This window comes from Meleagris gallopavo, chromosome 22 (assembly GCF_000146605.3).
Source record: "Meleagris gallopavo isolate NT-WF06-2002-E0010 breed Aviagen turkey brand Nicholas breeding stock chromosome 22, Turkey_5.1, whole genome shotgun sequence".
Classification (NCBI taxonomy): domain Eukaryota; kingdom Metazoa; phylum Chordata; class Aves; order Galliformes; family Phasianidae; genus Meleagris; species Meleagris gallopavo.
Genome location: NC_015032.2, coordinates 12,343,792 through 12,351,873, shown reverse-complemented (window position 1 = coordinate 12,351,873; position 8,082 = coordinate 12,343,792). Strand labels below are relative to the sequence as shown.

General features: G+C 39.2%; 1 long non-coding RNA gene across 1 annotated transcript; it reads right to left on the bottom strand.

Annotated features, from left to right (window-relative positions):
• LOC109370816 lies at positions 1-6,614 on the bottom strand. Its single transcript, XR_002121255.1, has 2 exons — positions 6,489-6,614; positions 1-1,006 (listed from the first exon to the last, which is right to left on the bottom strand). It is a non-coding gene; the product is annotated as an uncharacterized LOC109370816 (long non-coding RNA).
• Between the last annotated feature and the right edge of the window lie 1,468 nt (positions 6,615-8,082).

The following is an 8,082-nucleotide window of genomic DNA, read 5'->3' as shown; positions in this document are numbered from 1 at the left end:
TTTTTTGTCCTCATCATGACAAATTCAGCAGCAAAACCACTTAGAAAGGGAAAATCAGCAATAGATTCTCATCTTTGTGATTCTGCTTGCTAGAGGAGTTCTTGGTTGTTACAGTGTCATCCAGAATAATTCACTAACATGGTGGCCAGGTGGAGATATATATCTAGATTGCATCAGCTGCATCTATATTACTCCTCACCACACTATAGGGACTGTTCTTTCATGATATATATTTGGCACTTGTTTCAGCAGCAGTTTTGCCATTCCCAGTGGTTGGTGAACTGCAAACCCTCTGAGATAGGGATTTTATGCTTCACTTAGATGTAAACTGAGGCATAAAATAGTTCTGTGATTTAACCTGTAGTCATAGGAAGCATAGGAAGTTAATCCAGGATTCATATCTGCCATGCTTTTATCTTTCTTACTAGAAATGCTGCCACAAAGAATAGGACTGTGGAAGAGATTGCTACCGCTGATTCCAACAGAAAAACATTTGGCCCAGTGCTGAGTGCTTTTGAAAATGCTGCTTTGACATTTTAGGCCTGAAACCAGACATTTTTCCTGACATTATGAAACACAGCGAAGTAATATTACAAATAAGTATAAAAAATAAATCCAGCTTGAAAAACATACATGACCTTTCAAAGCCTGAAATCATGTAATAATAACCAGCCTGATCCATTGCTGAGGTTTTATTGTTTGGGCTTCACTCATGTTTTTGCCTTTCTCCCTTGGACAAAGCAGACAGTTAGGGACTAAAATCCCAGAACAAGTGCATGCTTATTTACAAACAAAATAAAAACGTCTTGAAATAGTTCAAAATGCTTACCCTGCTAATGGGAAAATCATATAAAGGAAAAAAAACAACACTTCCTCTCTCTGTTTTCTCCAGGGTTTGCTTATATTGTTTGCTTCAGACAGCTCATTTTTAATGAATCCAGTAATCAGTTGGAACTTGAACCTGCTCTGCCATCTCTCACTGTTCGTTCTTTCAGTTCCAGGAAAACTGAAGAAAAAAATATTTTTCTTGCTCAGCATTAAAGAAGCCATAATAATACTAATGTTTACATCTGGTTCCAAAACCAGTTTTGAGCGTCAGTCAAAACAGAGATGAAATTTAATGCACAAAGTTCAACTTCTTGGGAACACAAATGTTTTCTTAGTTGGATTTCAAATCTTTTTTTTTTCTTTTCTTTTCTTTTCTTTCTTTTTTTTTTTTCAAGAGTGCTTCTTTTTCCCGGATTTGGAGCTAGCTTATCTAGGTTGGGATCAGTGAACAGTACCTAAGCCAGTACTGTTCTTTGGGTGTTGAGTCAACACTGCATTTCTATAGCTAACTGCTCCTGTGCTAGGTGTTAGTGCATTGCTAAAGGTTCATAGACAAAGATTTTGTTACAGTTCTGATAAAAGCAGATCAGGGGTCAGCTCTTTGCAAAGAGGCAATGGCAAAGCTCCCTGGATGCAACGAATACCATGCTTTATCTCTTTCTATGTACCTAACACCTTGTCCTGTACAGGCAGCTCCCCAGTCTGCTCTGACATCCCTGACTGACGTGCCTTTCAGACTGGGAATGGCAAGAGATTGCTCTACCTGCATTTTCCTCCATGGAGGCACTCTGGGCCTTCTCTCCCAGTTGCCATATTCTGTTAACATTGTTGGAATTTCGTATTTTTGAAAGCCCTCTCCCGTTCAGTCATTTTTTCTTCATAACAGCAAACAGATTCATAAGTCAGTGGGAGAGGAAAGACATTGACAGACAGAAAGATGGGAAGACAGCCTCATTTCCTTGGGAAGCAAGCCTAAAAATGAACACACTCCCTAGAGATTTTGACTGCAATGACTTTGGTGCAGTTGCGCGAAACTACTTTTAAATGGATACTGTTGGATTATGTTCCATTTTTCCTCTTGTCCTGACCTGCTCATTGAGTAAATAGAGCCATCTGCCAAAGCAATGGCTCCTGAATTAGAGAAATGCACCTTCCCCCTGGGAGAGCAAAGTAGGCCAGCAATTCACCAGGGCTTTCTGCAGCTGAAATTATTATTCAGGTTTCCACACTGCAGGAGCAAGGGATCTGTATCTAAATGAAAAATCTGGCAGGAAATGTAGCTAAGTCACAAAAACATATTGGCTGAGAACCATGGGTAATTCTATAGAATTCTATAGAGAATTTGAAGTGACGTTCTCAGATAAAAGTTTGTCATTCTCTTTCCCAGCCATGACCAGCTTTGTATTCACTGCGTGCACTCCTCACCTTAGACAGCAGCAAACTGCATTGGGTCCACAGCCAAAGTTGAGATGCTAAAAGTCCCTGGCCATGGACACCAGAGTGCTGCCACAGGCACCAAAGACTGGTATTTGAGCTGTAGATGATCAGGAAAACAATTTCTATCATGGAAAACTTGGGTATTTTTTATTTTTATTTTTTTGTCAATAAAATCTTTCTTAGACAAAAAGATTTCTTAAACCACTGTCTCTAATAAGAAGAGTTTCTATTTCCAAAGACTTTTTTTTTTCCAAAATATAAAAAAAATTCCTAGAAAGTATCTTTTTCAATTGAAAGGTTGTGTTTTTTTGTTTGCTTTTTTTCTCCTAAAAATGTTTTCCTATAATCTCTGCTGGTAACTGTGGTTTGATGTTCTAACAAAACATAGAAGAAATGAAGTCCCTTCATACCCTGCAGTCTTTCCTCTGACAATCTAGAGGCTCATAGGAAGGTAACAGTCTTAATCCCAGAAACTGGAAGAGAACAGGGTGTTGCATCCAAGCAGACAAATCTCATGCAGAACATTGGCAGGGGCAGAGACAAGGCCAATTCCTTAACTCCATTTTATCTCTGGGATGAAACAACAGAAATAATGGATTATATCAAGACTTAGTCTGACCTTTTCTGCCTACCCATCTCATCCACCTTTTATTTCACTTTAATTAGCTATTCTTCAGTAAAAAATAAAGCAAATACTTTTTTTCTTTTCGCCCCCCCCAAGGAAACATTCCCTTGACATAATGAAGCCTCCTCATTCTGTGTCCTTCTACAATTGGATAAGATTGTGGGAGGCACTGGCAAAGGTCTGGCAGAGGAGAGCAGAGCAAAAACATCTTTCAAAGAGCCTTTGCAAAATTCCTTGGATGACACATAACCTACACAGACTGGCCCATGCATGCTCAAGTCTGCCTTTTAAGAATACTGTGCCCTCAATGACTGTTAGTGATGCTACCACAGGGACTGTCTGGGCACCTTCTCTCTTCACAATGACCTTTCAGTATCATAACAGGATACAGTGAAAGCATCTGGGAAACTGCCCCAGCTTTCTTCTTGGATGGACTCTCTGCTGCATGCGTGGGAGGTTCATATGCAGAACATTCAGTTAGAGCTCATATCATTTGTTGTCTGTGGCTCTCACAGTGCACTTTGGGCGGCTGGTAAATCCGCCAGCACGGAGACCTACAGGCAGTGCAACCGGATGGTAAATGCCAGCAGAAGCTTAGTGACCATTTTTGGAACCCAGGATTCTTAAAGGCTTAAATGAAGGTGCTGCTACATATCAGTTCTGCTAAACCAGTACAAAGGGCTGTAGGAACACCATTAAATAGATCTAAAATTAGAGTTGAATTTACTGGGAACAAACCAATGCTAGCCTAAAATAAGTCTCTCTTAAACCATTGTATGACATTAAACTAATTTAATTAAAACTGGTTGCAAACTAATTTAGCATATGGTTGTGGCACATATAAAAACATAATCTTTAAATATCACTGACAGCTAAGGAGCGCTTACTGTGGGACTGCAAAGACAGATACTTTTGAAAATTAGGTGTGTTCACATAGGCTTTACTTCTGTATTGTGGTTTCAACCCAAGTGCAAGAAGGATCACTTTAATATTGCTCTGAACAAATCTATGGCTCTTCCATTATTTCTACAAGTTCTCTGGAAATTTTGCTCAGTAAGTTGTTCCAAGACTCCATATACAACAACAAAACAATTTGACTTAAATAGTAAAATTATACTTTGCATACCAGGATCAAAGTAAGAACAAGAAGGCCATTAAGAAAAGAGAATAAAGCAGAATGAGATATCAATCACCAAAGCCAGTAGCTCAACTGTGAGGGAACTGCCCATCTCCAGGCTCCCATCTGCCCTCAAGAATCTCAGAGAGGGGACAGGAAACTATGGCAGGAATATCAGAAAGCAAATCATTTAGGCAGCGAAATCTCAAAGTGAATTGAACATAAATATTAAAAGTCTCTCAAACATGAGGAGCTTTTGTCTTTCTTGTCTGAGGCAGCTAAGTACCTAATGGTGTGCGATAAAAGCAAAGTTAGGCAATTATTTTCCCCTGTTCTGCAATCTGTGTAAAAGCATGTGGATAAACGTCATGTCTGGTTGCAAGTATCATGCTTTAAGGTCTGGAAATTTACATTCTTAGAGCCCAGACAGACATGAATTGACAAGCACTAGCCATTCCTGGAGCAAATGTCAGATTCAGAGAGCCCTTCTCTTCAGATAAGTGCCCCAGTTTTCCACGCACATGCGCAAACCAAGTCTTGATGCTTAACGAGACAAAAATCAAAGCATCTACAGAATCTCAAAAGACTATTTTTTCCTGTTTCTGGCTGCTAGTCTGGAAAGCCAGCAGAGACAATCTTTTAAAAAAATTCAGGAATTGAATCACATATCAAGTTTCATGACAAGCAAACAAAAAAAAAACAACAACCTATCATAAAATCAGCCTACGGTAATATCACTAAGTCTTACAAGAACAACATACTAAAATGCAAGAGTGATTTATCTGAGAGTGTCAGTATCTTCTCCAGATAGTATTTACTTTCTGAATTTGATTGTAGCTTGAGCTAACTTGTCCTATTTCATCTCTCCTGAATCCAAAATTAAGGTCCAGTCCTAAAGGACAGGAAACACAGAAAGAGAAAAAAAGGAAATCCCCATTATAGAATTAAGGGCAGAAGAAACTGATTATTTTTTTAAATTATTTCTGTAAATCCTTTTAACCAAATGAATGACAATTTAAAATATTAATTATAATCAGAATTACTTCCAGTATTTTGAAATATTTTGAAAGTTAAACTTAAATGCTAAGAAATCTCAAATTAGTTTAACTTTCTTCTCAGGATCTGTTTGCATTGTACCCAGGACAATCTTCTCTCTCTAACCATATTCAGTGTATCTTTTTTTTTTTTTACCTCATACTAACCAGGTAATTATCTTACACACTCTTGTTTCTGAGAACTAATAAAATAAAAGGTTTGCTTCCTACTAACCCACCCACTCAGAAGCAATGTCTTCTCACGTTTTGCTTGAGAAAGCAATGTGGTCCTTTCAAGCAGTCTGATTTGACATTTCAAATAGATGAAAAGTCATATCAGAAAGATATCTGTTGAGTGACAACATAAGTACTTATTTAATAAGTGTATTAAATACATATGCATGGCTATATACTGTACATGCAAGGTTTTAAATATATACCCTCGTTAACTGCCATATGGATATGTTGTTGTGGAAAAAAATATTTATAAAATGTTTTTTCCAAATGTTTAATCTACAGCAGATGCGCCTTGCATTCATCTGTTTGGCTTGGCATTGACTACAGGGAGATCTTATTAATCATACAGACCTCCTGTAGCAGAGGAAACAGAGGCTATTATAGGATTCATCTGTTTATGACTAAACAGAAAAAAAGGATCTTCATCAAATGAGAGATCCCTCTCTGAAAGGGGGTATGTAGAAGGCTGTGAGTAAGCCACACGCTGTTTTTCATCTCCCAGCATTGTACCCTTACTCCTCCTCTTTGTATTGAAATAACACAGTGAAACAGGCTGTGTGTATCTGGGGGAGGAGAGGGAAACAGGGAAGTTGCAAGTATGGGGATGGATTTGGGATGGATTTGGAGCAATCCAGATTTCATTTGCGCCCTTTCTACACGAAGGTTGTGAAAGCTTTGCTCCTCACCATTTGTTCTTCCATTACGCTGTAATGTTTTGAAAAATACACAGCAGGATTTATGGGAAGTGCTTCAAAGTCTAATTTTCCTCTCAAAATCTCCAGTAGGTATCTCTCTGAGCTCCGCTTCACATGGTGAGTCAGTGCCAATGTTAACAAAAAATCTCTTTTGATTTTATTGCCTCCCATAATTGTATTATTCATCTGTCTGGTTAGTTCTCTGTCCTGACAGAGGAGTACATGCAGCTGACCTCCTGAACTGGGCAAGGAAGAAGCAGAGAAAGCCAGTAAGAAAAAAGAATTAGTTAGGTTCTATGGAGTAGAGAACATCATCCTAAGCACATCAGCTGAGTGGAAACCAAACAGGAGACAGCAGAACTCAGGCATTCAAAGGGTCTGCTTTGAAACAAAGGAAAACATCCCGGGGCCCTCTCGACCTGTCGTACTTCATAAATTTTGTGTGCTAATGACATGCTATTAGAATTATGTATCTCATTTGTAACAGATCATGTATAGAACAAATTGCCTCTTACCCCGATTCCAAAATGGGCACCAACAGATCACCTTTTAGCAGTTGTGATTGCTGGGCCATCTAAAGACCAAGCTATCCAGGCTAACAGCACATGCGTATCTGGGACTGACATCTTCGTTGCAAAGATGGAACTGAAATAAAGTCAGAGGAAAATAGATTTAGATATTTAAATTCCAACAGTAGTGTCCAAATCAGGAGATGAACCGTGGTGGTCTTTCTTTAGTGAGCATGACCAGTGTTATCCACTCTTCAAATAACACCTTGGCTCAGTATTTTCACTTTGTCACAGTTGGTAACAGCTGGATTTCTAACGGAGGTGGTGGATCATTCCATCATGGACTGACCTGATGTCTACACCTCACAGCAGAATAATTCTATACAAAGAGTTATTTTGCAGATTCTGATCACTCTTTAATTTTAGTGCAAGATCTCTTGTCCTGTTTTGCCAATTGATCTTGAAAGCCACATGTTAAGAATTTCATTTCCTGACTGGATAAAAATGTGACAGATTGAGGATGACATATGTTCACATCAGCTCTTCAGAGTGGAAAATAAAATGCCTGCTTACAAACTTTTTGAACAGGAAAAGGGTTAGGCTAGATTTGGAAGCTAAGCAAACCCTTATCTGTTCTTTTGATTCAGAAGTAGAGAGGCCAGGTTTGCCAGGGCTGCGGGAGCTCTCTCTGTTCCAGCAGGTCATTAAAGTTGAACTGCTTTATTTTTCTGCTCAGAAAGGAAAGGGTTGTGAACATGTTTGACTCTTAAGGACATTTGTTCAGCATCTTCTTCATTTTACGAAGTCCCACGTCCTCACTGCACTTTTCCCTGTTCCCATCATAGAATCCCTCTCTGTTGTGCTCAGGCCTTGGAGTCACCCAAGGTCACTACTGCAAAACGCAGCATGTCCTGAGGATCTCTCCAGCCTTTCTGCACAGCTGACCTGAAAGCAACGCTAAGTGGAACTTTGGGTTGGTGGTGATATGCAGGCCAACCCAAAGGCAACAGAATCTGACTCATTTCCTTTATCATTACCTTATTAACCCTTTAAAGATCAGTCTTAGTAACCAGTAAAATTGATCGTGCATGCCTTCACTGCTCAGACTTGCTGTGTATTCACCAGCTTTTTCTAACTTACAGTATTTCTTGTGTTTTGTCCCTGAATTCCATGCAGTCTGTGATTCCTACATGGACAAACTTGTCTGTCTTTGATATGAAATTTGGTCTCAGCTTTGGCAGTTTGCAAGTCTACACTACAGCATATCTTTAGAAAGGATAACCAGCAGCTGCAACTAACCAGAACGTTCTGCATCACCTTCCACTGCTGTAGCCCTTTTGATACTGATAGCAGAGAGTTTTTTAATAATTATCTCTATTTACCCACATGTTCCTTGAGGTGTGAGCTGGCTCATGATGATGACAGTATCCACTGAGGACCAGAAAGCCATAAACAGTAGTATAAACTCAAAGGTGTGTATACAGCACCAGAGGTAAAGCATTCCCATACTGCTGTGGAATCTAATTCCAACTAATAATTTGTAGCATTCATGAACCTAACCTGGAAGGAGACAGGAAAGCAGTCATGTGAGGGGAATGGG